This window comes from Taudactylus pleione, unplaced genomic scaffold, assembly GCF_031769625.1.
Source record: "Taudactylus pleione unplaced genomic scaffold, aTauple2 ptg000467l, whole genome shotgun sequence".
Taxonomy (NCBI): Eukaryota; Metazoa; Chordata; class Amphibia; order Anura; family Myobatrachidae; genus Taudactylus; species Taudactylus pleione.
The window spans coordinates 507,399-534,019 of record NW_028284869.1 but is presented as its reverse complement, the minus strand read 5'-3'; the positions used below and the strand labels follow the sequence as shown (position 1 = coordinate 534,019).

At 33.2% G+C, this 26,621-nt stretch overlaps 17 non-coding genes across 17 annotated transcripts; all 17 read right to left on the bottom strand.

Annotated features, from left to right (window-relative positions):
- Nucleotides 1-55: 55 nt before the first annotated feature.
- TRNAG-UCC (transfer RNA glycine (anticodon UCC)) lies at nt 56-127 on the bottom strand. The gene has a single exon. It is a non-coding gene; the product is annotated as a tRNA-Gly (tRNA).
- Nucleotides 128-5,142: 5,015 nt separating this feature from the next.
- Nucleotides 5,143-5,214, bottom strand: TRNAG-UCC (transfer RNA glycine (anticodon UCC)). The gene has a single exon. It is a non-coding gene; the product is annotated as a tRNA-Gly (tRNA).
- Nucleotides 5,215-6,700: 1,486 nt separating this feature from the next.
- TRNAG-UCC (transfer RNA glycine (anticodon UCC)) lies at nt 6,701-6,772 on the bottom strand. Its single transcript has one exon. It is a non-coding gene; the product is annotated as a tRNA-Gly (tRNA).
- A 1,067-nt stretch (nt 6,773-7,839) lies between these two features.
- Nucleotides 7,840-7,911, bottom strand: TRNAG-UCC (transfer RNA glycine (anticodon UCC)). Its single transcript has one exon. It is a non-coding gene; the product is annotated as a tRNA-Gly (tRNA).
- A 1,486-nt stretch (nt 7,912-9,397) lies between these two features.
- Nucleotides 9,398-9,469, bottom strand: TRNAG-UCC (transfer RNA glycine (anticodon UCC)). Its single transcript has one exon. It is a non-coding gene; the product is annotated as a tRNA-Gly (tRNA).
- Nucleotides 9,470-10,955: 1,486 nt separating this feature from the next.
- TRNAG-UCC (transfer RNA glycine (anticodon UCC)) lies at nt 10,956-11,027 on the bottom strand. The gene has a single exon. It is a non-coding gene; the product is annotated as a tRNA-Gly (tRNA).
- Nucleotides 11,028-12,513: 1,486 nt separating this feature from the next.
- Nucleotides 12,514-12,585, bottom strand: TRNAG-UCC (transfer RNA glycine (anticodon UCC)). The gene has a single exon. It is a non-coding gene; the product is annotated as a tRNA-Gly (tRNA).
- A 1,486-nt stretch (nt 12,586-14,071) lies between these two features.
- Nucleotides 14,072-14,143, bottom strand: TRNAG-UCC (transfer RNA glycine (anticodon UCC)). Its single transcript has one exon. It is a non-coding gene; the product is annotated as a tRNA-Gly (tRNA).
- Nucleotides 14,144-15,210: 1,067 nt separating this feature from the next.
- On the bottom strand, nt 15,211-15,282 carry TRNAG-UCC (transfer RNA glycine (anticodon UCC)). Its single transcript has one exon. It is a non-coding gene; the product is annotated as a tRNA-Gly (tRNA).
- A 1,067-nt stretch (nt 15,283-16,349) lies between these two features.
- Nucleotides 16,350-16,421, bottom strand: TRNAG-UCC (transfer RNA glycine (anticodon UCC)). Its single transcript has one exon. It is a non-coding gene; the product is annotated as a tRNA-Gly (tRNA).
- Nucleotides 16,422-17,488: 1,067 nt separating this feature from the next.
- Nucleotides 17,489-17,560, bottom strand: TRNAG-UCC (transfer RNA glycine (anticodon UCC)). Its single transcript has one exon. It is a non-coding gene; the product is annotated as a tRNA-Gly (tRNA).
- A 1,486-nt stretch (nt 17,561-19,046) lies between these two features.
- Nucleotides 19,047-19,118, bottom strand: TRNAG-UCC (transfer RNA glycine (anticodon UCC)). Its single transcript has one exon. It is a non-coding gene; the product is annotated as a tRNA-Gly (tRNA).
- Nucleotides 19,119-20,604: 1,486 nt separating this feature from the next.
- Nucleotides 20,605-20,676, bottom strand: TRNAG-UCC (transfer RNA glycine (anticodon UCC)). Its single transcript has one exon. It is a non-coding gene; the product is annotated as a tRNA-Gly (tRNA).
- A 1,486-nt stretch (nt 20,677-22,162) lies between these two features.
- Nucleotides 22,163-22,234, bottom strand: TRNAG-UCC (transfer RNA glycine (anticodon UCC)). Its single transcript has one exon. It is a non-coding gene; the product is annotated as a tRNA-Gly (tRNA).
- Nucleotides 22,235-23,720: 1,486 nt separating this feature from the next.
- On the bottom strand, nt 23,721-23,792 carry TRNAG-UCC (transfer RNA glycine (anticodon UCC)). Its single transcript has one exon. It is a non-coding gene; the product is annotated as a tRNA-Gly (tRNA).
- A 1,067-nt stretch (nt 23,793-24,859) lies between these two features.
- Nucleotides 24,860-24,931, bottom strand: TRNAG-UCC (transfer RNA glycine (anticodon UCC)). The gene has a single exon. It is a non-coding gene; the product is annotated as a tRNA-Gly (tRNA).
- A 1,067-nt stretch (nt 24,932-25,998) lies between these two features.
- Nucleotides 25,999-26,070, bottom strand: TRNAG-UCC (transfer RNA glycine (anticodon UCC)). The gene has a single exon. It is a non-coding gene; the product is annotated as a tRNA-Gly (tRNA).
- Nucleotides 26,071-26,621: the final 551 nt, after the last annotated feature.

The following is a 26,621-nucleotide window of genomic DNA, read 5'->3' as shown; positions in this document are numbered from 1 at the left end:
AAAACAAGAATAATTCTCTAAGGAGTTTATGATCTTAAAAATTGAATACAAACTATGCGTTGGCCGGGAATCGAACCCGGGTCAACTGCTTGGAAGGCAGCTATGCTCACCACTATACCACCAACGCTTCCTGGTTTTTAAAAGGGCATTTGTTAGTCAAATCTGTAAGCCACAACACCTGATTGTATGATTTCAATGCTCTACACTGTTAATCCATTAATTGACTGCAATGCACTTCTTTTGATGATGGAAAATATTAATACAATGCACAAATTAGGTTAAAAATGCAAATGAATAAATAAACATGATGTCCACTGAAGTCCACTTTTTGGCACTTTTGGAAAAGAGAATTTGAATCAAATGTTAAAGCAGATAATAGGAAAATATATTTAATAGCCTAATTTACATAAGACTATTTAGAGTTGGATATTTTTAAGATGCCATAAATCTAGTATTCTGTGAATGACAAAGCCATGACTCTGTCCATACCCCATAAGTGCTACACATACCAAGAAAGCTTCCCATTTGTTGAAAGGGCATTTCTTGGTCAGTGTATTCCTGATTTCTTCAAAACAAGAAACATTCTCTAAGGAGCTTATGATCTTAAAAAATGAAAAGAATACACTGTTAATCCAGTAATTGACTGCAATGCACTTCTTTTGATGATGGAAAATATTAATACAATGCACAAAATAGGTTTAAAATGTAAATGAATAAATAAACATGATGTCCACTGAAGTCCACTTTTTGGCACTTTTGGAAAAGAGAATTTGAATCAAATGTTAAAGCAGATAATAGGAAAATATATTTAATAGCCTAATTTACATAAGACTATTCAGAGTTGGATATTTTTAAGATGCCATAAATCTAGTATTCTGTGAATGACAAAGCCATGACTCTGTCCATACCCCATAAGTGCTACACATACCAAGAAAGCTTCCCATTTGTTGAAAGGGCATTTCTTGGTCAGTGTATTCCTGATTTCTTCAAAACAAGAAACATTCTCTAAGGAGCTTATGATCTTAAAAAATGAAAAGAATACACTGTTAATCCAGTAATTGACTACAATGCACTTCTTTTGATGATGGAAAATATTAATACAATGCACAAATTAGGTTAAAAATGCAAATGAATAAATAAACATGATGTCCACTGAAGTCCACTTTTTGGCACTTTTGGAAAAGAGAATTTGAATCAAATGTTAAAGCAGATAATAGGAAAATATATTTAATAGCCTAATTTACATAAGACTATTTAGAGTTGGATATTTTTAAGATGCCATAAATCTAGTATTCTGTGAATGACAAAGCCATGACTCTGTCCATACCCCATAAGTGCTACACATACCAAGAAAGCTTCCCATTTGTTGAAAGGGCATTTCTTGGTCAGTGTATTCCTGATTTCTTCAAAACAAGAAACATTCTCTAAGGAGCTTATGATCTTAAAAAATGAAAAGAATACACTGTTAATCCAGTAATTGACTGCAATGCACTTCTTTTGATGATGGAAAATATTAATACAATGCACAAAATAGGTTTAAAATGTAAATGAATAAATAAACATGATGTCCACTGAAGTCCACTTTTTGGCACTTTTGGAAAAGAGAATTTGAATCAAATGTTAAAGCAGATAATAGGAAAATATATTTAATAGCCTAATTTACATAAGACTATTCAGAGTTGGATATTTTTAAGATGCCATAAATCTAGTATTCTGTGAATGACAAAGCCATGACTCTGTCCATACCCCATAAGTGCTACACATACCAAGAAAGCTTCCCATTTGTTGAAAGGGCATTTCTTGGTCAGTGTATTCCTGATTTCTTCAAAACAAGAAACATTCTCTAAGGAGCTTATGATCTTAAAAAATGAAAAGAATACACTGTTAATCCAGTAATTGACTACAATGCACTTCTTTTGATGATGGAAAATATTAATACAATGCACAAAATAGGTTTAAAATGTAAATGAATAAATAAACATGATGTCCACTGAAGTCCACTTTTTGGCACTTTTGGAAAAGAGAATTTGAATCACATGCTAAAGCAGATAATAGGAAAATATATTTAATAGCCTAATTTACATAAGACTATTCAGAGCTGGATATTTTTAAGATGCCATAAATCTAGTATTCTCTGAATGACAAAGCCATGACTCTGTCCATATCCCATAAGTGCTACACATACCAACAAAGCTTCCCATTTGTTGAAAGGGCATTTCTTGGTCAGTGTATTCCTGATTTCTTCAAAACAAGAAACATTCTCTAAGGAGCTTATGATCTTAAAAAATGAAAAGAATGCACAAGAAAAATCATGCGTTGGCCAGTGCTACACATACCAACAAAGCTTCCCTTTTTTTGAAAGGGCATTTCTTGATCAGTGTATTCCTAATTCCTTCAAAACAAGAATAATTCTCTAAGGAGTTTATGATCTTAAAAATTGAATACAAACTATGCGTTGGCCGGGAATCGAACCTGGATCAACTGCTTGGAAGGCAGCTATGCTCACCACTATACCACCAACGCTTCCTGGTTTTTAAAAGGGCATTTGTTAGTCAAATCTGTAAGCCACAACACCTGATTGTATGATTTCAATGCTCTACACTGTTAATCCATTAATTGACTGCAATGCACTTCTTTTGATGATGGAAAATATTAATACAATGCACAAATTAGGTTAAAAATGCAAATGAATAAATAAACATGATGTCCACTGAAGTCCACTTTTTGGCACTTTTGGAAAAGAGAATTTGAATCAAATGTTAAAGCAGATAATAGGAAAATATATTTAATAGCCTAATTTACATAAGACTATTTAGAGTTGGATATTTTTAAGATGCCATAAATCTAGTATTCTGTGAATGACAAAGCCATGACTCTGTCCATACCCCATAAGTGCTACACATACCAAGAAAGCTTCCCATTTGTTGAAAGGGCATTTCTTGGTCAGTGTATTCCTGATTTCTTCAAAACAAGAAACATTCTCTAAGGAGCTTATGATCTTAAAAAATGAAAAGAATACACTGTTAATCCAGTAATTGACTGCAATGCACTTCTTTTGATGATGGAAAATATTAATACAATGCACAAAATAGGTTTAAAATGTAAATGAATAAATAAACATGATGTCCACTGAAGTCCACTTTTTGGCACTTTTGGAAAAGAGAATTTGAATCAAATGTTAAAGCAGATAATAGGAAAATATATTTAATAGCCTAATTTACATAAGACTATTCAGAGTTGGATATTTTTAAGATGCCATAAATCTAGTATTCTGTGAATGACAAAGCCATGACTCTGTCCATACCCCATAAGTGCTACACATACCAACAAAGCTTCCCATTTGTTGAAAGGGCATTTCTTGGTCAGTGTATTCCTGATTTCTTCAAAACAAGAAACATTCTCTAAGGAGCTTATGATCTTAAAAAATGAAAAGAATACACAAGAAAAATCATGCTTTGGCCAGTGCGACACATACCAACAAAGCTTCCCGTTTTTTGAAAGGGCATTTCTTGGTCAGTGTATTCCTAATTCCTTCAAAACAAGAATAATTCTCTAAGGAGTTTATGATCTTAAAAATTGAATACAAACTATGCGTTGGCCGGGAATCGGGTCAACTGCTTGGAAGGCAGCTATGCTCACCACTATACCACCAACGCTTCCTGGTTTTCAAAAGGGCATTTGTTAGTCAAATCTGTAAGCCACAATACCTGATTGTATGATTTCAATGCTCTACACTGTTAATCCAGTAATTGACTGCAATGCACTTCTTTTGATGATGGAAAATATTAATACAATGCACAAAATAGGTTTAAAATGTAAATGAATAAATAAACATGATGTCCACTGAAGTCCACTTTTTGGCACTTTTGGAAAAGAGAATTTGAATCACATGCTAAAGCAGATAATAGGAAAATATATTTAATAGCCTAATTTACATAAGACTATTTAGAGTTGGATATTTTTAAGATGCCATAAATCTAGTATTCTGTGAATGACAAAGCCATGACTCTGTCCATACCCCATAAGTGCTACACATACCAAGAAAGCTTCCCATTTGTTGAAAGGGCATTTCTTGGTCAGTGTATTCCTGATTTCTTCAAAACAAGAAACATTCTCTAAGGAGCTTATGATCTTAAAAAATGAAAAGAATACACTGTTAATCCAGTAATTGACTGCAATGCACTTCTTTTGATGATGGAAAATATTAATACAATGCACAAAATAGGTTTAAAATGTAAATGAATAAATAAACATGATGTCCACTGAAGTCCACTTTTTGGCACTTTTGGAAAAGAGAATTTGAATCAAATGTTAAAGCAGATAATAGGAAAATATATTTAATAGCCTAATTTACATAAGACTATTCAGAGTTGGATATTTTTAAGATGCCATAAATCTAGTATTCTGTGAATGACAAAGCCATGACTCTGTCCATACCCCATAAGTGCTACACATACCAAGAAAGCTTCCCATTTGTTGAAAGGGCATTTCTTGGTCAGTGTATTCCTGATTTCTTCAAAACAAGAAACATTCTCTAAGGAGCTTATGATCTTAAAAAATGAAAAGAATACACTGTTAATCCAGTAATTGACTGCAATGCACTTCTTTTGATGATGGAAAATATTAATACAATGCACAAAATAGGTTTAAAATGTAAATGAATAAATAAACATGATGTCCACTGAAGTCCACTTTTTGGCACTTTTGGAAAAGAGAATTTGAATCACATGCTAAAGCAGATAATAGGAAAATATATTTAATAGCCTAATTTACATAAGACTATTCAGAGCTGGATATTTTTAAGATGCCATAAATCTAGTATTCTGTGAATGACAAAGCCATGACTCTGTCCATATCCCATAAGTGCTACACATACCAACAAAGCTTCCCATTTGTTGAAAGGGCATTTCTTGGTCAGTGTATTCCTGATTTCTTCAAAACAAGAAACATTCTCTAAGGAGCTTATGATCTTAAAAAATGAAAAGAATACACAAGAAAAATCATGCTTTGGCCAGTGCGACACATACCAACAAAGCTTCCCGTTTTTTGAAAGGGCATTTCTTGGTCAGTGTATTCCTAATTCCTTCAAAACAAGAATAATTCTCTAAGGAGTTTATGATCTTAAAAATTGAATACAAACTATGCGTTGGCCGGGAATCGAACCCGGGTCAACTGCTTGGAAGGCAGCTATGCTCACCACTATACCACCAACGCTTCCTGGTTTTTAAAAGGGCATTTGTTAGTCAAATCTGTAAGCCACAACACCTGATTGTATGATTTCAATGCTCTACACTGTTAATCCATTAATTGACTGCAATGCACTTCTTTTGATGATGGAAAATATTAATACAATGCACAAATTAGGTTAAAAATGCAAATGAATAAATAAACATGATGTCCACTGAAGTCCACTTTTTGGCACTTTTGGAAAAGAGAATTTGAATCAAATGTTAAAGCAGATAATAGGAAAATATATTTAATAGCCTAATTTACATAAGACTATTTAGAGTTGGATATTTTTAAGATGCCATAAATCTAGTATTCTGTGAATGACAAAGCCATGACTCTGTCCATACCCCATAAGTGCTACACATACCAAGAAAGCTTCCCATTTGTTGAAAGGGCATTTCTTGGTCAGTGTATTCCTGATTTCTTCAAAACAAGAAACATTCTCTAAGGAGCTTATGATCTTAAAAAATGAAAAGAATACACTGTTAATCCAGTAATTGACTGCAATGCACTTCTTTTGATGATGGAAAATATTAATACAATGCACAAAATAGGTTTAAAATGTAAATGAATAAATAAACATGATGTCCACTGAAGTCCACTTTTTGGCACTTTTGGAAAAGAGAATTTGAATCAAATGTTAAAGCAGATAATAGGAAAATATATTTAATAGCCTAATTTACATAAGACTATTCAGAGTTGGATATTTTTAAGATGCCATAAATCTAGTATTCTGTGAATGACAAAGCCATGACTCTGTCCATACCCCATAAGTGCTACACATACCAAGAAAGCTTCCCATTTGTTGAAAGGGCATTTCTTGGTCAGTGTATTCCTGATTTCTTCAAAACAAGAAACATTCTCTAAGGAGCTTATGATCTTAAAAAATGAAAAGAATACACTGTTAATCCAGTAATTGACTACAATGCACTTCTTTTGATGATGGAAAATATTAATACAATGCACAAAATAGGTTTAAAATGTAAATGAATAAATAAACATGATGTCCACTGAAGTCCACTTTTTGGCACTTTTGGAAAAGAGAATTTGAATCACATGCTAAAGCAGATAATAGGAAAATATATTTAATAGCCTAATTTACATAAGACTATTCAGAGCTGGATATTTTTAAGATGCCATAAATCTAGTATTCTCTGAATGACAAAGCCATGACTCTGTCCATATCCCATAAGTGCTACACATACCAACAAAGCTTCCCATTTGTTGAAAGGGCATTTCTTGGTCAGTGTATTCCTGATTTCTTCAAAACAAGAAACATTCTCTAAGGAGCTTATGATCTTAAAAAATGAAAAGAATGCACAAGAAAAATCATGCGTTGGCCAGTGCGACACATACCAACAAAGCTTCCCTTTTTTTGAAAGGGCATTTCTTGGTCAGTGTATTCCTAATTCCTTCAAAACAAGAATAATTCTCTAAGGAGTTTATGATCTTAAAAATTGAATACAAACTATGCGTTGGCCGGGAATCGAACCCGGGTCAACTGCTTGGAAGGCAGCTATGCTCACCACTATACCACCAACGCTTCCTGGTTTTTAAAAGGGCATTTGTTAGTCAAATCTGTAAGCCACAACACCTGATTGTATGATTTCAATGCTCTACACTGTTAATCCATTAATTGACTGCAATGCACTTCTTTTGATGATGGAAAATATTAATACAATGCACAAATTAGGTTAAAAATGCAAATGAATAAATAAACATGATGTCCACTGAAGTCCACTTTTTGGCACTTTTGGAAAAGAGAATTTGAATCAAATGTTAAAGCAGATAATAGGAAAATATATTTAATAGCCTAATTTACATAAGACTATTTAGAGTTGGATATTTTTAAGATGCCATAAATCTAGTATTCTGTGAATGACAAAGCCATGACTCTGTCCATACCCCATAAGTGCTACACATACCAAGAAAGCTTCCCATTTGTTGAAAGGGCATTTCTTGGTCAGTGTATTCCTGATTTCTTCAAAACAAGAAACATTCTCTAAGGAGCTTATGATCTTAAAAAATGAAAAGAATACACTGTTAATCCAGTAATTGACTGCAATGCACTTCTTTTGATGATGGAAAATATTAATACAATGCACAAAATAGGTTTAAAATGTAAATGAATAAATAAACATGATGTCCACTGAAGTCCACTTTTTGGCACTTTTGGAAAAGAGAATTTGAATCAAATGTTAAAGCAGATAATAGGAAAATATATTTAATAGCCTAATTTACATAAGACTATTCAGAGTTGGATATTTTTAAGATGCCATAAATCTAGTATTCTGTGAATGACAAAGCCATGACTCTGTCCATACCCCATAAGTGCTACACATACCAACAAAGCTTCCCATTTGTTGAAAGGGCATTTCTTGGTCAGTGTATTCCTGATTTCTTCAAAACAAGAAACATTCTCTAAGGAGCTTATGATCTTAAAAAATGAAAAGAATACACAAGAAAAATCATGCTTTGGCCAGTGCGACACATACCAACAAAGCTTCCCGTTTTTTGAAAGGGCATTTCTTGGTCAGTGTATTCCTAATTCCTTCAAAACAAGAATAATTCTCTAAGGAGTTTATGATCTTAAAAATTGAATACAAACTATGCGTTGGCTGGGAATCGAACCCGGGTCAACTGCTTGGAAGGCAGCTATGCTCACCACTATACCACCAACGCTTCCTGGTTTTCAAAAGGGCATTTGTTAGTCAAATCTGTAAGCCACAATACCTGATTGTATGATTTCAATGCTCTACACTGTTAATCCAGTAATTGACTGCAATGCACTTCTTTTGATGATGGAAAATATTAATACAATGCACAAAATAGGTTTAAAATGTAAATGAATAAATAAACATGATGTCCACTGAAGTCCACTTTTTGGCACTTTTGGAAAAGAGAATTTGAATCACATGCTAAAGCAGATAATAGGAAAATATATTTAATAGCCTAATTTACACAAGACTATTTAGAGTTGGATATTTTTAAGATGCCATAAATCTAGTATTCTGTGAATGACAAAGCCATGACTCTGTCCATACCCCATAAGTGCTACACATACCAAGAAAGCTTCCCATTTGTTGAAAGGGCATTTCTTGGTCAGTGTATTCCTGATTTCTTCAAAACAAGAAACATTCTCTAAGGAGCTTATGATCTTAAAAAATGAAAAGAATACACTGTTAATCCAGTAATTGACTGCAATGCACTTCTTTTGATGATGGAAAATATTAATACAATGCACAAAATAGGTTTAAAATGTAAATGAATAAATAAACATGATGTCCACTGAAGTCCACTTTTTGGCACTTTTGGAAAAGAGAATTTGAATCAAATGTTAAAGCAGATAATAGGAAAATATATTTAATAGCCTAATTTACATAAGACTATTCAGAGTTGGATATTTTTAAGATGCCATAAATCTAGTATTCTGTGAATGACAAAGCCATGACTCTGTCCATACCCCATAAGTGCTACACATACCAAGAAAGCTTCCCATTTGTTGAAAGGGCATTTCTTGGTCAGTGTATTCCTGATTTCTTCAAAACAAGAAACATTCTCTAAGGAGCTTATGATCTTAAAAAATGAAAAGAATACACTGTTAATCCAGTAATTGACTACAATGCACTTCTTTTGATGATGGAAAATATTAATACAATGCACAAAATAGGTTTAAAATGTAAATGAATAAATAAACATGATGTCCACTGAAGTCCACTTTTTGGCACTTTTGGAAAAGAGAATTTGAATCACATGCTAAAGCAGATAATAGGAAAATATATTTAATAGCCTAATTTACATAAGACTATTCAGAGCTGGATATTTTTAAGATGCCATAAATCTAGTATTCTGTGAATGACAAAGCCATGACTCTGTCCATATCCCATAAGTGCTACACATACCAACAAAGCTTCCCATTTGTTGAAAGGGCATTTCTTGGTCAGTGTATTCCTGATTTCTTCAAAACAAGAAACATTCTCTAAGGAGCTTATGATCTTAAAAAATGAAAAGAATACACAAGAAAAATCATGCTTTGGCCAGTGCGACACATACCAACAAAGCTTCCCGTTTTTTGAAAGGGCATTTCTTGGTCAGTGTATTCCTAATTCCTTCAAAACAAGAATAATTCTCTAAGGAGTTTATGATCTTAAAAATTGAATACAAACTATGCGTTGGCCGGGAATCGAACCCGGGTCAACTGCTTGGAAGGCAGCTATGCTCACCACTATACCACCAACGCTTCCTGGTTTTTAAAAGGGCATTTGTTAGTCAAATCTGTAAGCCACAACACCTGATTGTATGATTTCAATGCTCTACACTGTTAATCCATTAATTGACTGCAATGCACTTCTTTTGATGATGGAAAATATTAATACAATGCACAAATTAGGTTAAAAATGCAAATGAATAAATAAACATGATGTCCACTGAAGTCCACTTTTTGGCACTTTTGGAAAAGAGAATTTGAATCAAATGTTAAAGCAGATAATAGGAAAATATATTTAATAGCCTAATTTACATAAGACTATTTAGAGTTGGATATTTTTAAGATGCCATAAATCTAGTATTCTGTGAATGACAAAGCCATGACTCTGTCCATACCCCATAAGTGCTACACATACCAAGAAAGCTTCCCATTTGTTGAAAGGGCATTTCTTGGTCAGTGTATTCCTGATTTCTTCAAAACAAGAAACATTCTCTAAGGAGCTTATGATCTTAAAAAATGAAAAGAATACACTGTTAATCCAGTAATTGACTGCAATGCACTTCTTTTGATGATGGAAAATATTAATACAATGCACAAAATAGGTTTAAAATGTAAATGAATAAATAAACATGATGTCCACTGAAGTCCACTTTTTGGCACTTTTGGAAAAGAGAATTTGAATCAAATGTTAAAGCAGATAATAGGAAAATATATTTAATAGCCTAATTTACATAAGACTATTCAGAGTTGGATATTTTTAAGATGCCATAAATCTAGTATTCTGTGAATGACAAAGCCATGACTCTGTCCATACCCCATAAGTGCTACACATACCAAGAAAGCTTCCCATTTGTTGAAAGGGCATTTCTTGGTCAGTGTATTCCTGATTTCTTCAAAACAAGAAACATTCTCTAAGGAGCTTATGATCTTAAAAAATGAAAAGAATACACTGTTAATCCAGTAATTGACTACAATGCACTTCTTTTGATGATGGAAAATATTAATACAATGCACAAAATAGGTTTAAAATGTAAATGAATAAATAAACATGATGTCCACTGAAGTCCACTTTTTGGCACTTTTGGAAAAGAGAATTTGAATCACATGCTAAAGCAGATAATAGGAAAATATATTTAATAGCCTAATTTACATAAGACTATTCAGAGCTGGATATTTTTAAGATGCCATAAATCTAGTATTCTCTGAATGACAAAGCCATGACTCTGTCCATATCCCATAAGTGCTACACATACCAACAAAGCTTCCCATTTGTTGAAAGGGCATTTCTTGGTCAGTGTATTCCTGATTTCTTCAAAACAAGAAACATTCTCTAAGGAGCTTATGATCTTAAAAAATGAAAAGAATGCACAAGAAAAATCATGCGTTGGCCAGTGCTACACATACCAACAAAGCTTCCCTTTTTTTGAAAGGGCATTTCTTGATCAGTGTATTCCTAATTCCTTCAAAACAAGAATAATTCTCTAAGGAGTTTATGATCTTAAAAATTGAATACAAACTATGCGTTGGCCGGGAATCGAACCCGGATCAACTGCTTGGAAGGCAGCTATGCTCACCACTATACCACCAACGCTTCCTGGTTTTTAAAAGGGCATTTGTTAGTCAAATCTGTAAGCCACAACACCTGATTGTATGATTTCAATGCTCTACACTGTTAATCCATTAATTGACTGCAATGCACTTCTTTTGATGATGGAAAATATTAATACAATGCACAAATTAGGTTAAAAATGCAAATGAATAAATAAACATGATGTCCACTGAAGTCCACTTTTTGGCACTTTTGGAAAAGAGAATTTGAATCAAATGTTAAAGCAGATAATAGGAAAATATATTTAATAGCCTAATTTACATAAGACTATTTAGAGTTGGATATTTTTAAGATGCCATAAATCTAGTATTCTGTGAATGACAAAGCCATGACTCTGTCCATACCCCATAAGTGCTACACATACCAAGAAAGCTTCCCATTTGTTGAAAGGGCATTTCTTGGTCAGTGTATTCCTGATTTCTTCAAAACAAGAAACATTCTCTAAGGAGCTTATGATCTTAAAAAATGAAAAGAATACACTGTTAATCCAGTAATTGACTGCAATGCACTTCTTTTGATGATGGAAAATATTAATACAATGCACAAAATAGGTTTAAAATGTAAATGAATAAATAAACATGATGTCCACTGAAGTCCACTTTTTGGCACTTTTGGAAAAGAGAATTTGAATCAAATGTTAAAGCAGATAATAGGAAAATATATTTAATAGCCTAATTTACATAAGACTATTCAGAGTTGGATATTTTTAAGATGCCATAAATCTAGTATTCTGTGAATGACAAAGCCATGACTCTGTCCATACCCCATAAGTGCTACACATACCAAGAAAGCTTCCCATTTGTTGAAAGGGCATTTCTTGGTCAGTGTATTCCTGATTTCTTCAAAACAAGAAACATTCTCTAAGGAGCTTATGATCTTAAAAAATGAAAAGAATACACTGTTAATCCAGTAATTGACTACAATGCACTTCTTTTGATGATGGAAAATATTAATACAATGCACAAAATAGGTTTAAAATGTAAATGAATAAATAAACATGATGTCCACTGAAGTCCACTTTTTGGCACTTTTGGAAAAGAGAATTTGAATCACATGCTAAAGCAGATAATAGGAAAATATATTTAATAGCCTAATTTACATAAGACTATTCAGAGCTGGATATTTTTAAGATGCCATAAATCTAGTATTCTCTGAATGACAAAGCCATGACTCTGTCCATATCCCATAAGTGCTACACATACCAACAAAGCTTCCCATTTGTTGAAAGGGCATTTCTTGGTCAGTGTATTCCTGATTTCTTCAAAACAAGAAACATTCTCTAAGGAGCTTATGATCTTAAAAAATGAAAAGAATGCACAAGAAAAATCATGCGTTGGCCAGTGCTACACATACCAACAAAGCTTCCCTTTTTTTGAAAGGGCATTTCTTGATCAGTGTATTCCTAATTCCTTCAAAACAAGAATAATTCTCTAAGGAGTTTATGATCTTAAAAATTGAATACAAACTATGCGTTGGCCGGGAATCGAACCCGGATCAACTGCTTGGAAGGCAGCTATGCTCACCACTATACCACCAACGCTTCCTGGTTTTTAAAAGGGCATTTGTTAGTCAAATCTGTAAGCCACAACACCTGATTGTATGATTTCAATGCTCTACACTGTTAATCCATTAATTGACTGCAATGCACTTCTTTTGATGATGGAAAATATTAATACAATGCACAAATTAGGTTAAAAATGCAAATGAATAAATAAACATGATGTCCACTGAAGTCCACTTTTTGGCACTTTTGGAAAAGAGAATTTGAATCAAATGTTAAAGCAGATAATAGGAAAATATATTTAATAGCCTAATTTACATAAGACTATTTAGAGTTGGATATTTTTAAGATGCCATAAATCTAGTATTCTGTGAATGACAAAGCCATGACTCTGTCCATACCCCATAAGTGCTACACATACCAAGAAAGCTTCCCATTTGTTGAAAGGGCATTTCTTGGTCAGTGTATTCCTGATTTCTTCAAAACAAGAAACATTCTCTAAGGAGCTTATGATCTTAAAAAATGAAAAGAATACACTGTTAATCCAGTAATTGACTGCAATGCACTTCTTTTGATGATGGAAAATATTAATACAATGCACAAAATAGGTTTAAAATGTAAATGAATAAATAAACATGATGTCCACTGAAGTCCACTTTTTGGCACTTTTGGAAAAGAGAATTTGAATCAAATGTTAAAGCAGATAATAGGAAAATATATTTAATAGCCTAATTTACATAAGACTATTCAGAGTTGGATATTTTTAAGATGCCATAAATCTAGTATTCTGTGAATGACAAAGCCATGACTCTGTCCATACCCCATAAGTGCTACACATACCAAGAAAGCTTCCCATTTGTTGAAAGGGCATTTCTTGGTCAGTGTATTCCTGATTTCTTCAAAACAAGAAACATTCTCTAAGGAGCTTATGATCTTAAAAAATGAAAAGAATACACTGTTAATCCAGTAATTGACTACAATGCACTTCTTTTGATGATGGAAAATATTAATACAATGCACAAAATAGGTTTAAAATGTAAATGAATAAATAAACATGATGTCCACTGAAGTCCACTTTTTGGCACTTTTGGAAAAGAGAATTTGAATCACATGCTAAAGCAGATAATAGGAAAATATATTTAATAGCCTAATTTACATAAGACTATTCAGAGCTGGATATTTTTAAGATGCCATAAATCTAGTATTCTCTGAATGACAAAGCCATGACTCTGTCCATATCCCATAAGTGCTACACATACCAACAAAGCTTCCCATTTGTTGAAAGGGCATTTCTTGGTCAGTGTATTCCTGATTTCTTCAAAACAAGAAACATTCTCTAAGGAGCTTATGATCTTAAAAAATGAAAAGAATGCACAAGAAAAATCATGCGTTGGCCAGTGCTACACATACCAACAAAGCTTCCCTTTTTTTGAAAGGGCATTTCTTGATCAGTGTATTCCTAATTCCTTCAAAACAAGAATAATTCTCTAAGGAGTTTATGATCTTAAAAATTGAATACAAACTATGCGTTGGCCGGGAATCGAACCCGGATCAACTGCTTGGAAGGCAGCTATGCTCACCACTATACCACCAACGCTTCCTGGTTTTTAAAAGGGCATTTGTTAGTCAAATCTGTAAGCCACAACACCTGATTGTATGATTTCAATGCTCTACACTGTTAATCCATTAATTGACTGCAATGCACTTCTTTTGATGATGGAAAATATTAATACAATGCACAAATTAGGTTAAAAATGCAAATGAATAAATAAACATGATGTCCACTGAAGTCCACTTTTTGGCACTTTTGGAAAAGAGAATTTGAATCAAATGTTAAAGCAGATAATAGGAAAATATATTTAATAGCCTAATTTACATAAGACTATTTAGAGTTGGATATTTTTAAGATGCCATAAATCTAGTATTCTGTGAATGACAAAGCCATGACTCTGTCCATACCCCATAAGTGCTACACATACCAAGAAAGCTTCCCATTTGTTGAAAGGGCATTTCTTGGTCAGTGTATTCCTGATTTCTTCAAAACAAGAAACATTCTCTAAGGAGCTTATGATCTTAAAAAATGAAAAGAATACACTGTTAATCCAGTAATTGACTGCAATGCACTTCTTTTGATGATGGAAAATATTAATACAATGCACAAAATAGGTTTAAAATGTAAATGAATAAATAAACATGATGTCCACTGAAGTCCACTTTTTGGCACTTTTGGAAAAGAGAATTTGAATCAAATGTTAAAGCAGATAATAGGAAAATATATTTAATAGCCTAATTTACATAAGACTATTCAGAGTTGGATATTTTTAAGATGCCATAAATCTAGTATTCTGTGAATGACAAAGCCATGACTCTGTCCATACCCCATAAGTGCTACACATACCAACAAAGCTTCCCATTTGTTGAAAGGGCATTTCTTGGTCAGTGTATTCCTGATTTCTTCAAAACAAGAAACATTCTCTAAGGAGCTTATGATCTTAAAAAATGAAAAGAATACACAAGAAAAATCATGCTTTGGCCAGTGCGACACATACCAACAAAGCTTCCCGTTTTTTGAAAGGGCATTTCTTGGTCAGTGTATTCCTAATTCCTTCAAAACAAGAATAATTCTCTAAGGAGTTTATGATCTTAAAAATTGAATACAAACTATGCGTTGGCTGGGAATCGAACCCGGGTCAACTGCTTGGAAGGCAGCTATGCTCACCACTATACCACCAACGCTTCCTGGTTTTCAAAAGGGCATTTGTTAGTCAAATCTGTAAGCCACAATACCTGATTGTATGATTTCAATGCTCTACACTGTTAATCCAGTAATTGACTGCAATGCACTTCTTTTGATGATGGAAAATATTAATACAATGCACAAAATAGGTTTAAAATGTAAATGAATAAATAAACATGATGTCCACTGAAGTCCACTTTTTGGCACTTTTGGAAAAGAGAATTTGAATCACATGCTAAAGCAGATAATAGGAAAATATATTTAATAGCCTAATTTACACAAGACTATTTAGAGTTGGATATTTTTAAGATGCCATAAATCTAGTATTCTGTGAATGACAAAGCCATGACTCTGTCCATACCCCATAAGTGCTACACATACCAAGAAAGCTTCCCATTTGTTGAAAGGGCATTTCTTGGTCAGTGTATTCCTGATTTCTTCAAAACAAGAAACATTCTCTAAGGAGCTTATGATCTTAAAAAATGAAAAGAATACACTGTTAATCCAGTAATTGACTGCAATGCACTTCTTTTGATGATGGAAAATATTAATACAATGCACAAAATAGGTTTAAAATGTAAATGAATAAATAAACATGATGTCCACTGAAGTCCACTTTTTGGCACTTTTGGAAAAGAGAATTTGAATCACATGCTAAAGCAGATAATAGGAAAATATATTTAATAGCCTAATTTACATAAGACTATTCAGAGCTGGATATTTTTAAGATGCCATAAATCTAGTATTCTGTGAATGACAAAGCCATGACTCTGTCCATATCCCATAAGTGCTACACATACCAACAAAGCTTCCCATTTGTTGAAAGGGCATTTCTTGGTCAGTGTATTCCTGATTTCTTCAAAACAAGAAACATTCTCTAAGGAGCTTATGATCTTAAAAAATGAAAAGAATACACAAGAAAAATCATGCTTTGGCCAGTGCGACACATACCAACAAAGCTTCCCGTTTTTTGAAAGGGCATTTCTTGGTCAGTGTATTCCTAATTCCTTCAAAACAAGAATAATTCTCTAAGGAGTTTATGATCTTAAAAATTGAATACAAACTATGCGTTGGCCGGGAATCGAACCCGGGTCAACTGCTTGGAAGGCAGCTATGCTCACCACTATACCACCAACGCTTCCTGGTTTTCAAAAGGGCATTTGTTAGTCAAATCTGTAAGCCACAATACCTGATTGTATGATTTCAATGCTCTACACTGTTAATCCAGTAATTGACTGCAATGCACTTCTTTTGATGATGGAAAATATTAATACAATGCACAAAATAGGTTTAAAATGTAAATGAATAAATAAACATGATGTCCACTGAAGTCCACTTTTTGGCACTTTTGGAAAAGAGAATTTGAATCACATGCTAAAGCAGATAATAGGAAAATATATTTAATAGCCTAATTTACACAAGACTATTTAGAGTTGGATATTTTTAAGATGCCATAAATCTAGTATTCTGTGAATGACAAAGCCATGACTCTGTCCATACCCCATAAGTGCTACACATACCAAGAAAGCTTCCCATTTGTTGAAAGGGCATTTCTTGGTCAGTGTATTCCTGATTTCTTCAAAACAAGAAACATTCTCTAAGGAGCTTATGATCTTAAAAAATGAAAAGAATACACTGTTAATCCAGTAATTGACTGCAATGCACTTCTTTTGATGATGGAAAATATTAATACAATGCACAAAATAGGTTTAAAATGTAAATGAATAAATAAACATGATGTCCACTGAAGTCCACTTTTTGGCACTTTTGGAAAAGAGAATTTGAATCACATGCTAAAGCAGATAATAGGAAAATATATTTAATAGCCTAATTTACATAAGACTATTCAGAGCTGGATATTTTTAAGATGCCATAAATCTAGTATTCTGTGAATGACAAAGCCATGACTCTGTCCATATCCCATAAGTGCTACACATACCAACAAAGCTTCCCATTTGTTGAAAGGGCATTTCTTGGTCAGTGTATTCCTGATTTCTTCAAAACAAGAAACATTCTCTAAGGAGCTTATGATCTTAAAAAATGAAAAGAATACACAAGAAAAATCATGCTTTGGCCAGTGCGACACATACCAACAAAGCTTCCCGTTTTTTGAAAGGGCATTTCTTGGTCAGTGTATTCCTAATTCCTTCAAAACAAGAATAATTCTCTAAGGAGTTTATGATCTTAAAAATTGAATACAAACTATGCGTTGGCCGGGAATCGAACCCGGGTCAACTGCTTGGAAGGCAGCTATGCTCACCACTATACCACCAACGCTTCCTGGTTTTCAAAAGGGCATTTGTTAGTCAAATCTGTAAGCCACAATACCTGATTGTATGATTTCAATGCTCTACACTGTTAATCCAGTAATTGACTGCAATGCACTTCTTTTGATGATGGAAAATATTAATACAATGCACAAAATAGGTTTAAAATGTAAATGAATAAATAAACATGATGTCCACTGAAGTCCACTTTTTGGCACTTTTGGAAAAGAGAATTTGAATCACATGCTAAAGCAGATAATAGGAAAATATATTTAATAGCCTAATTTACATAAGACTATTTAGAGTTGGATATTTTTAAGATGCCATAAATCTAGTATTCTGTGAATGACAAAGCCATGACTCTGTCCATACCCCATAAGTGCTACACATACCAAGAAAGCTTCCCATTTGTTGAAAGGGCATTTCTTGGTCAGTGTATTCCTGATTTCTTCAAAACAAGAAACATTCTCTAAGGAGCTTATGATCTTAAAAAATGAAAAGAATACACTGTTAATCCAGTAATTGACTGCAATGCACTTCTTTTGATGATGGAAAATATTAATACAATGCACAAAATAGGTTTAAAATGTAAATGAATAAATAAACATGATGTCCACTGAAGTCCACTTTTTGGCACTTTTGGAAAAGAGAATTTGAATCAAATGTTAAAGCAGATAATAGGAAAATATATTTAATAGCCTAATTTACATAAGACTATTCAGAGTTGGATATTTTTAAGATGCCATAAATCTAGTATTCTGTGAATGACAAAGCCATGACTCTGTCCATACCCCATAAGTGCTACACATACCAAGAAAGCTTCCCATTTGTTGAAAGGGCATTTCTTGGTCAGTGTATTCCTGATTTCTTCAAAACAAGAAACATTCTCTAAGGAGCTTATGATCTTAAAAAATGAAAAGAATACACTGTTAATCCAGTAATTGACTGCAATGCACTTCTTTTGATGATGGAAAATATTAATACAATGCACAAAATAGGTTTAAAATGTAAATGAATAAATAAACATGATGTCCACTGAAGTCCACTTTTTGGCACTTTTGGAAAAGAGAATTTGAATCACATGCTAAAGCAGATAATAGGAAAATATATTTAATAGCCTAATTTACATAAGACTATTCAGAGCTGGATATTTTTAAGATGCCATAAATCTAGTATTCTGTGAATGACAAAGCCATGACTCTGTCCATATCCCATAAGTGCTACACATACCAACAAAGCTTCCCATTTGTTGAAAGGGCATTTCTTGGTCAGTGTATTCCTGATTTCTTCAAAACAAGAAACATTCTCTAAGGAGCTTATGATCTTAAAAAATGAAAAGAATACACAAGAAAAATCATGCTTTGGCCAGTGCGACACATACCAACAAAGCTTCCCGTTTTTTGAAAGGGCATTTCTTGGTCAGTGTATTCCTAATTCCTTCAAAACAAGAATAATTCTCTAAGGAGTTTATGATCTTAAAAATTGAATACAAACTATGCGTTGGCCGGGAATTGAACCCGGGTCAACTGCTTGGAAGGCAGCTATGCTCACCACTATACCACCAACGCTTCCTGGTTTTCAAAAGGGCATTTGTTAGTCAAATCTGTAAGCCACAATACCTGATTGTATGATTTCAATGCTCTACACTGTTAATCCAGTAATTGACTGCAATGCACTTCTTTTGATGATGGAAAATATTAATACAATGCACAAAATAGGTTTAAAATGTAAATGAATAAATAAACATGATGTCCACTGAAGTCCACTTTTTGGCACTTTTGGAAAAGAGAATTTGAATCACATGCTAAAGCAGATAATAGGAAAATATATTTAATAGCCTAATTTACATAAGACTATTTAGAGTTGGATATTTTTAAGATGCCATAAATCTAGTATTCTGTGAATGACAAAGCCATGACTCTGTCCATACCCCATAAGTGCTACACATACCAAGAAAGCTTCCCATTTGTTGAAAGGGCATTTCTTGGTCAGTGTATTCCTGATTTCTTCAAAACAAGAAACATTCTCTAAGGAGCTTATGATCTTAAAAAATGAAAAGAATACACTGTTAATCCAGTAATTGAATGCAATGCACTTCTTTTGATGATGGAAAATATTAATACAATGCACAAAATAGGTTTAAAATGTAAATGAATAAATAAACATGATGTCCACTGAAGTCCACTTTTTGGCACTTTTGGAAAAGAGAATTTGAATCAAATGTTAAAGCAGATAATAGGAAAATATATTTAATAGCCTAATTTACATAAGACTATTCAGAGTTGGATATTTTTAAGATGCCATAAATCTAGTATTCTGTGAATGACAAAGCCATGACTCTGTCCATACCCCATAAGTGCTACACATACCAAGAAAGCTTCCCATTTGTTGAAAGGGCATTTCTTGGTCAGTGTATTCCTGATTTCTTCAAAACAAGAAACATTCTCTAAGGAGCTTATGATCTTAAAAAATGAAAAGAATACACTGTTAATCCAGTAATTGACTGCAATGCACTTCTTTTGATGATGGAAAATATTAATACAATGCACAAAATAGGTTTAAAATGTAAATGAATAAATAAACATGATGTCCACTGAAGTCCACTTTTTGGCACTTTTGGAAAAGAGAATTTGAATCACATGCTAAAGCAGATAATAGGAAAATATATTTAATAGCCTAATTTACATAAGACTATTCAGAGCTGGATATTTTTAAGATGCCATAAATCTAGTATTCTGTGAATGACAAAGCCATGACTCTGTCCATATCCCATAAGTGCTACACATACCAACAAAGCTTCCCATTTGTTGAAAGGGCATTTCTTGGTCAGTGTATTCCTGATTTCTTCAAAACAAGAAACATTCTCTAAGGAGCTTATGATCTTAAAAAATGAAAAGAATACACAAGAAAAATCATGCTTTGGCCAGTGCGACACATACCAACAAAGCTTCCCGTTTTTTGAAAGGGCATTTCTTGGTCAGTGTATTCCTAATTCCTTCAAAACAAGAATAATTCTCTAAGGAGTTTATGATCTTAAAAATTGAATACAAACTATGCGTTGGCCGGGAATCGAACCCGGATCAACTGCTTGGAAGGCAGCTATGCTCACCACTATACCACCAACGCTTCCTGGTTTTTAAAAGGGCATTTGTTAGTCAAATCTGTAAGCCACAACACCTGATTGTATGATTTCAATGCTCTACACTGTTAATCCATTAATTGACTGCAATGCACTTCTTTTGATGATGGAAAATATTAATACAATGCACAAATTAGGTTAAAAATGCAAATGAATAAATAAACATGATGTCCACTGAAGTCCACTTTTTGGCACTTTTGGAAAAGAGAATTTGAATCAAATGTTAAAGCAGATAATAGGAAAATATATTTAATAGCCTAATTTACATAAGACTATTTAGAGTTGGATATTTTTAAGATGCCATAAATCTAGTATTCTGTGAATGACAAAGCCATGACTCTGTCCATACCCCATAAGTGCTACACATACCAAGAAAGCTTCCCATTTGTTGAAAGGGCATTTCTTGGTCAGTGTATTCCTGATTTCTTCAAAACAAGAAACATTCTCTAAGGAGCTTATGATCTTAAAAAATGAAAAGAATACACTGTTAATCCAGTAATTGACTGCAATGCACTTCTTTTGATGATGGAAAATATTAATACAATGCACAAAATAGGTTTAAAATGTAAATGAATAAATAAACATGATGTCCACTGAAGTCCACTTTTTGGCACTTTTGGAAAAGAGAATTTGAATCAAATGTTAAAGCAGATAATAGGAAAATATATTTAATAGCCTAATTTACATAAGACTATTCAGAGTTGGATATTTTTAAGATGCCATAAATCTAGTATTCTGTGAATGACAAAGCCATGACTCTGTCCATACCCCATAAGTGCTACACATACCAAGAAAGCTTCCCATTTGTTGAAAGGGCATTTCTTGGTCAGTGTATTCCTGATTTCTTCAAAACAAGAAACATTCTCTAAGGAGCTTATGATCTTAAAAAATGAAAAGAATACACTGTTAATCCAGTAATTGACTACAATGCACTTCTTTTGATGATGGAAAATATTAATACAATGCACAAAATAGGTTTAAAATGTAAATGAATAAATAAACATGATGTCCACTGAAGTCCACTTTTTGGCACTTTTGGAAAAGAGAATTTGAATCACATGCTAAAGCAGATAATAGGAAAATATATTTAATAGCCTAATTTACATAAGACTATTCAGAGCTGGATATTTTTAAGATGCCATAAATCTAGTATTCTCTGAATGACAAAGCCATGACTCTGTCCATATCCCATAAGTGCTACACATACCAACAAAGCTTCCCATTTGTTGAAAGGGCATTTCTTGGTCAGTGTATTCCTGATTTCTTCAAAACAAGAAACATTCTCTAAGGAGCTTATGATCTTAAAAAATGAAAAGAATGCACAAGAAAAATCATGCGTTGGCCAGTGCTACACATACCAACAAAGCTTCCCTTTTTTTGAAAGGGCATTTCTTGATCAGTGTATTCCTAATTCCTTCAAAACAAGAATAATTCTCTAAGGAGTTTATGATCTTAAAAATTGAATACAAACTATGCGTTGGCCGGGAATCGAACCCGGATCAACTGCTTGGAAGGCAGCTATGCTCACCACTATACCACCAACGCTTCCTGGTTTTTAAAAGGGCATTTGTTAGTCAAATCTGTAAGCCACAACACCTGATTGTATGATTTCAATGCTCTACACTGTTAATCCATTAATTGACTGCAATGCACTTCTTTTGATGATGGAAAATATTAATACAATGCACAAATTAGGTTAAAAATGCAAATGAATAAATAAACATGATGTCCACTGAAGTCCACTTTTTGGCACTTTTGGAAAAGAGAATTTGAATCAAATGTTAAAGCAGATAATAGGAAAATATATTTAATAGCCTAATTTACATAAGACTATTTAGAGTTGGATATTTTTAAGATGCCATAAATCTAGTATTCTGTGAATGACAAAGCCATGACTCTGTCCATACCCCATAAGTGCTACACATACCAAGAAAGCTTCCCATTTGTTGAAAGGGCATTTCTTGGTCAGTGTATTCCTGATTTCTTCAAAACAAGAAACATTCTCTAAGGAGCTTATGATCTTAAAAAATGAAAAGAATACACTGTTAATCCAGTAATTGACTGCAATGCACTTCTTTTGATGATGGAAAATATTAATACAATGCACAAAATAGGTTTAAAATGTAAATGAATAAATAAACATGATGTCCACTGAAGTCCACTTTTTGGCACTTTTGGAAAAGAGAATTTGAATCAAATGTTAAAGCAGATAATAGGAAAATATATTTAATAGCCTAATTTACATAAGACTATTCAGAGTTGGATATTTTTAAGATGCCATAAATCTAGTATTCTGTGAATGACAAAGCCATGACTCTGTCCATACCCCATAAGTGCTACACATACCAAGAAAGCTTCCCATTTGTTGAAAGGGCATTTCTTGGTCAGTGTATTCCTGATTTCTTCAAAACAAGAAACATTCTCTAAGGAGCTTATGATCTTAAAAAATGAAAAGAATACACTGTTAATCCAGTAATTGACTACAATGCACTTCTTTTGATGATGGAAAATATTAATACAATGCACAAAATAGGTTTAAAATGTAAATGAATAAATAAACATGATGTCCACTGAAGTCCACTTTTTGGCACTTTTGGAAAAGAGAATTTGAATCACATGCTAAAGCAGATAATAGGAAAATATATTTAATAGCCTAATTTACATAAGACTATTCAGAGCTGGATATTTTTAAGATGCCATAAATCTAGTATTCTCTGAATGACAAAGCCATGACTCTGTCCATATCCCATAAGTGCTACACATACCAACAAAGCTTCCCATTTGTTGAAAGGGCATTTCTTGGTCAGTGTATTCCTGATTTCTTCAAAACAAGAAACATTCTCTAAGGAGCTTATGATCTTAAAAAATGAAAAGAATGCACAAGAAAAATCATGCGTTGGCCAGTGCTACACATACCAACAAAGCTTCCCTTTTTTTGAAAGGGCATTTCTTGATCAGTGTATTCCTAATTCCTTCAAAACAAGAATAATTCTCTAAGGAGTTTATGATCTTAAAAATTGAATACAAACTATGCGTTGGCCGGGAATCGAACCCGGATCAACTGCTTGGAAGGCAGCTATGCTCACCACTATACCACCAACGCTTCCTGGTTTTTAAAAGGGCATTTGTTAGTCAAATCTGTAAGCCACAACACCTGATTGTATGATTTCAATGCTCTACACTGTTAATCCATTAATTGACTGCAATGCACTTCTTTTGATGATGGAAAATATTAATACAATGCACAAATTAGGTTAAAAATGCAAATGAATAAATAAACATGATGTCCACTGAAGTCCACTTTTTGGCACTTTTGGAAAAGAGAATTTGAATCAAATGTTAAAGCAGATAATAGGAAAATATATTTAATAGCCTAATTTACATAAGACTATTTAGAGTTGGATATTTTTAAGATGCCATAAATCTAGTATTCTGTGAATGACAAAGCCATGACTCTGTCCATACCCCATAAGTGCTACACATACCAAGAAAGCTTCCCATTTGTTGAAAGGGCATTTCTTGGTCAGTGTATTCCTGATTTCTTCAAAACAAGAAACATTCTCTAAGGAGCTTATGATCTTAAAAAATGAAAAGAATACACTGTTAATCCAGTAATTGACTGCAATGCACTTCTTTTGATGATGGAAAATATTAATACAATGCACAAAATAGGTTTAAAATGTAAATGAATAAATAAACATGATGTCCACTGAAGTCCACTTTTTGGCACTTTTGGAAAAGAGAATTTGAATCAAATGTTAAAGCAGATAATAGGAAAATATATTTAATAGCCTAATTTACATAAGACTATTCAGAGTTGGATATTTTTAAGATGCCATAAATCTAGTATTCTGTGAATGACAAAGCCATGACTCTGTCCATACCCCATAAGTGCTACACATACCAACAAAGCTTCCCATTTGTTGAAAGGGCATTTCTTGGTCAGTGTATTCCTGATTTCTTCAAAACAAGAAACATTCTCTAAGGAGCTTATGATCTTAAAAAATGAAAAGAATACACAAGAAAAATCATGCTTTGGCCAGTGCGACACATACCAACAAAGCTTCCCGTTTTTTGAAAGGGCATTTCTTGGTCAGTGTATTCCTAATTCCTTCAAAACAAGAATAATTCTCTAAGGAGTTTATGATCTTAAAAATTGAATACAAACTATGCGTTGGCTGGGAATCGAACCCGGGTCAACTGCTTGGAAGGCAGCTATGCTCACCACTATACCACCAACGCTTCCTGGTTTTCAAAAGGGCATTTGTTAGTCAAATCTGTAAGCCACAATACCTGATTGTATGATTTCAATGCTCTACACTGTTAATCCAGTAATTGACTGCAATGCACTTCTTTTGATGATGGAAAATATTAATACAATGCACAAAATAGGTTTAAAATGTAAATGAATAAATAAACATGATGTCCACTGAAGTCCACTTTTTGGCACTTTTGGAAAAGAGAATTTGAATCACATGCTAAAGCAGATAATAGGAAAATATATTTAATAGCCTAATTTACACAAGACTATTTAGAGTTGGATATTTTTAAGATGCCATAAATCTAGTATTCTGTGAATGACAAAGCCATGACTCTGTCCATACCCCATAAGTGCTACACATACCAAGAAAGCTTCCCATTTGTTGAAAGGGCATTTCTTGGTCAGTGTATTCCTGATTTCTTCAAAACAAGAAACATTCTCTAAGGAGCTTATGATCTTAAAAAATGAAAAGAATACACTGTTAATCCAGTAATTGACTGCAATGCACTTCTTTTGATGATGGAAAATATTAATACAATGCACAAAATAGGTTTAAAATGTAAATGAATAAATAAACATGATGTCCACTGAAGTCCACTTTTTGGCACTTTTGGAAAAGAGAATTTGAATCACATGCTAAAGCAGATAATAGGAAAATATATTTAATAGCCTAATTTACATAAGACTATTCAGAGCTGGATATTTTTAAGATGCCATAAATCTAGTATTCTGTGAATGACAAAGCCATGACTCTGTCCATATCCCATAAGTGCTACACATACCAACAAAGCTTCCCATTTGTTGAAAGGGCATTTCTTGGTCAGTGTATTCCTGATTTCTTCAAAACAAGAAACATTCTCTAAGGAGCTTATGATCTTAAAAAATGAAAAGAATACACAAGAAAAATCATGCTTTGGCCAGTGCGACACATACCAACAAAGCTTCCCGTTTTTTGAAAGGGCATTTCTTGGTCAGTGTATTCCTAATTCCTTCAAAACAAGAATAATTCTCTAAGGAGTTTATGATCTTAAAAATTGAATACAAACTATGCGTTGGCCGGGAATCGAACCCGGGTCAACTGCTTGGAAGGCAGCTATGCTCACCACTATACCACCAACGCTTCCTGGTTTTCAAAAGGGCATTTGTTAGTCAAATCTGTAAGCCACAATACCTGATTGTATGATTTCAATGCTCTACACTGTTAATCCAGTAATTGACTGCAATGCACTTCTTTTGATGATGGAAAATATTAATACAATGCACAAAATAGGTTTAAAATGTAAATGAATAAATAAACATGATGTCCACTGAAGTCCACTTTTTGGCACTTTTGGAAAAGAGAATTTGAATCACATGCTAAAGCAGATAATAGGAAAATATATTTAATAGCCTAATTTACATAAGACTATTTAGAGTTGGATATTTTTAAGATGCCATAAATCTAGTATTCTGTGAATGACAAAGCCATGACTCTGTCCATACCCCATAAGTGCTACACATACCAAGAAAGCTTCCCATTTGTTGAAAGGGCATTTCTTGGTCAGTGTATTCCTGATTTCTTCAAAACAAGAAACATTCTCTAAGGAGCTTATGATCTTAAAAAATGAAAAGAATACACTGTTAATCCAGTAATTGACTGCAATGCACTTCTTTTGATGATGGAAAATATTA